Raw genomic sequence first — 4,260 nt, 5'->3', positions numbered from 1 at the left:
GTAATCACATAGGCGAGCACTTTCCATATTAACTCAGGTTAATGCTCATAGAAAGATTGGAAACAATTACTTGTATATGTAACTTTGTATGGCTTTATCCCATCCGCTGAACTATGTCCTTGATTTGGTCCATATATTAAATCATTTCAGCTTTTGTATTTGTGTCATAACAAACAACCGAAGGAATCTGGCTCTCTTTAATCTAGCAAACTACCTGTTATAATTAAGTATTTGCAGCAGTGATGCAGTGCCTCTTTCGCCTCTGTCTAGAACCAGCAATTCTGTTATAACACATTTTCCTCATATAACTCTGCACTCCAGGCCAATTTCCACTTTTGGAGGGTTGCTAAAGTAAAATGATGCACCTACGTCCTGGCAAATCGTAGTGAATTGGACATTAAAAACAAATTTGTTATGTGAAGTTAGTTTACACAAGATAAACAGGAGAACCTTTTCATGAAACAAAAATATTTGCGGTGATGAAAATACTATCGGCCAAGTAATTCTGGGAGATGCTCACCGAAATATTAACAAAAAGACAAGGTTGCTTCTACATGCTATCCAAAATAACTGTGACTTGTAAACCAGCAAAACATAAAAAAAATACAGAGATCCCACAAAAACCTTCAAGAAGCATTTTACCTTCAAATTGAGACCATGAACACTAAAGATGTCTTTCATGGCGTGTGAGTCGCATGGTAGAATGTAGAATCTATAGGCTGGTTGAGCCGACTGATGTAGGAAGTCGCTATCGCCAACGATTTTCTCCTGCTCAATAAATTCAGTTGTAACTTGTCAACATATTGTAAAGGATGTAAAATGTGGATTACCAACTAAAAAGGACAGAAATAAATACTGGATTGGAACACTTCACTATATTGTAAAAGATGCACTTACAAAATGTGCTTGCAGATTTGGCACATTCTTGTTATTAAACTCGTGCTCTGTGAGATGAATGTTGGCTGCCTGCAGACACACTAAATATGTGATTTTCGCTAACTTTAGAGGGAAAGAAAGGCCATATTATCTCGGCGTAGAATTGATTACCCTCAAGGAGATGAGAAACTCTAATTGTTTGGGCATGAAGAATAACAATACAGTTCCTTTTCCTTTATCACCAGGCGTGGTACGTCCAAAATGATGAATGTAATCATGAAAGTCAAATTTGAATAGCTTAGCACAGTCCGAATATGAGAGGAATTCCTGCAAGTACCTCTGGTTCATCTGCTGGGGGATCCTAAAACAAGACCATATATGATCATTAGGTTAGTACCAGGAAAAATATTCGGTGGCACTCAATTAGAGATACATATTTGTAAGTGCTAATTACTCCCGAGAACCAACTCGGAGACTTCTTTGGTTAAACCTCCTTATGTCTTCAGTGAGGTAAAAACAAAAATAAGCATGGCAATTTCAGTATCAATCTCACCTATCAAGGCGAGGAGGTCAGCTCGAATGACCACGAGGAGCTTGAGCCCGCCAGATGAGAAGATCAACTCAGCTACAGAAAATCAATTTGACATATTGGAAGGAGCAGAAGGAGAGATCTCATATCCATGCCAAAATCACGATCAAATCCATCACAAGCAGTGAAAGAGTACCATAACCAAACAATTAAAAGGGGTAATTCATCAACATTAAAAAATGAATTTGGAAGAGGAGGAATCTGTTGGGAACGTAGTAATTTCAAAAAAATTCCTATGCACACGCAAGATCATGGTGATGCATAGCAACAGAGGGGAGAGTGTGATCTACGTACCCTTGTAGACCGACAGCGGAAGCGTTAGCACAACGTGGTTGATGTAGTCGTACGTCTTCACGGCCCGACTGATCAAGCACCGAAACTACGACACCTCCGAGTTTTAGCACACGTTCAGCTCGATGACGATCCCCGGAGTCCGATCCAGCAAAGTGTCGGGGAAGAGTTCCGTCAGCACGACGGCATGGTGATGATCTTGATGTTCTACCGTCGCAGGGCTTCGCCTAAGCACCGCTACAATATTATCGAGGATTATGGTGGAAGGGGGCACCGCACACGGCTAAGAAAATGATCACGTGGATCAACTTTGTGTGTCTAGGGGTGCCCCCTGCCCCGGTATATAAAGGAGCAAGGGGAGGAGGCTCCTAGTAGGAGTAGGACTCCTACTAGGAGGGGGAAGGAAGTGGTGAGGGAGAAGGAAAGGGAGGCGCCGCCCCCCCTCTCCTAGTCCAATTCGAACCAGGGGGGAGGGGGCGCGCGGCCCACCCTGGCTGCCCTTCTCTCTCTCCACTAAGGCCCATAAGGCCCATTACTTCTCCGGGGGGGTCCGGTAACCCTCCGGTACTCCGGTTTTCTCCGAAATCACCCGGAACACTTCCGGTGTCCGAATATAGCCGTCCAATATATCAATCTTTATGTCTCGACCATTTCGAGACTCCTCGTTATGTCCGTGATCATATCCGGGACTCCGAACTAACTTCGGTACATCAAAACCCATAAACTCATAATATAACTGTCATCAAAACCTTAAGCGTGCGGACCCTACGGGTTTGAGAACAATGTAGACATGACCGAGACATGTCTCCGGTCAATAACCAATAGCGGAACCTGGATGCTCATATTGGCTCCCACATATTCTACGAAGATCTTTATCGGTCAGACCGCATAACAACATACGTTGTTCCCTTTGTCATCGGTATGTTACTTGCCCGAGATTCGATCGTCGGTATCTCAATACCTAGTTCAATCTCGTTACCGGCAAGTCTCTTTACTCGTTTCGTAATACATCATCTCGCAACTAACTCATTAGTTGCAATGCTTGAAAAGGCTTATGTGATGTGCATTACCGAGAGGGCCCAGAGATACCTCTCCGACAATCGGAGTGACAAATCCTAATCTCGAAATACGCCAACCCAACATTTACCTTTGGAGACACCTGTAGAGCTCCTGTATAATCACCCAGCGTTGTGACATTTGGTAGCACACAAAGTGTTCCTCCGGCAAACGGGAGTTGCATAATCTCATAGTCATAGGAACATGTATAAGTCATGAAGAACGCAATAGCAACATACTAAACGATCGGGTGCTAAGCTAATGGAATGGGTCATGTCAATCACATCATTCTCCGAATAATGTGATCCCGTTAATCAAATGACAACACATGTCTATGGTTAGGAAACATAACCATCTTTGATTAACGAGCTAGTCAAGTAGAGGCATACTAGGGACGCTTAGTTTGTCTATGTATTCACACAAGTATTATGTTTCCGGATAATACAATTCTAGCATGAATAATAAACATTTATCATGATATAAGGAAATAAAATACTAACATTATTATTGCCTCTAGGGCATATTTCCTTTAGAATCAATATTCCTCACCTTAAGCATGGAAGAAGGGCGTCCTGCCTGGAAAACTGGCGGCGGGTGGCAGGAGGTGCGAGGCGGGTCCGTGCTCCAATGGGCGACCGGGCAATGGAGGGGACATGGCTGACGGGAGCCTGTTGGTGCAAGAGAGTTAAATATGCAGTCGGACACAATCAAGAAGAGGGAAGGAGGAGATCGGGGCCGGAGAAAGGGAAGGGGCAGCGGATCGGAACCTGGGAGTGGGCTTGCCGTAGGCGCCGACGGCGGCAATGGATTGGAGGTAGTCGCAGAAGAAGGTGAGTGAGGGGGCGGCGAGGACGGCCGGGACCTTCTTGCAAGCCTCCACGTACGAACGTAGTTTGCCCAGCTTGGAAGGATCCATTGCTCTCCCTCGCGCTCTCGCTCTTGCTCCTTCCAGGCGAGGGTTAGGGTTTCTCCTTGGGCGGGAGGAAGGATGCGGGGTGGCGCATCTTCGAGCGAAGCGGAGCATGCGGACGGGGAATTACCATGAATTGGGGGTCTCGGGGTTTGCGTACAGCGAAGTTGCCGTAGTGGGGCGTGGAAATTGATTTTCGTCCGCAAATGATTCGTCTTCCTATTATAATTGCTAATTGCACCCAGGGTATCTTGTTAGAATAACCTAATATGTTAGATTTCATTGACTTAGATAATCCAATGACCATAATTAACCAGTGTACATTGAACCGGGTGTCCGTAAGAAAGAAAACGTTTGCTCTTTTAATAGTAGTAGAGATTATATTACTGCAAGAACATGAATTTGCATTTATAATCTAGGCAACAAGTACCATTACTCTTATATAGGAAAAATATGGCAACAAAAAACAATGGCAAGATAACTGCAGTAACATTAATTTGCTAGAAAAGTAAAAAAAATCTGCGGTAATAACAACACC

General features: G+C 44.1%; 1 pseudogene; it reads right to left on the bottom strand.

Moving 5' to 3' along the window:
• Positions 1 to 223: 223 nt before the first annotated feature.
• Positions 224 to 3,728, bottom strand: LOC125533138 (annotated as a pseudogene).
• Positions 3,729 to 4,260: the final 532 nt, after the last annotated feature.

Source organism: Triticum urartu, chromosome 1, assembly GCF_003073215.2.
Source record: "Triticum urartu cultivar G1812 chromosome 1, Tu2.1, whole genome shotgun sequence".
Lineage (NCBI taxonomy): Eukaryota > Viridiplantae > Streptophyta > Magnoliopsida > Poales > Poaceae > Triticum > Triticum urartu.
Note: the sequence above shows the minus strand (reverse complement) of the source record. Positions and strands in the feature narration are given on the sequence as shown.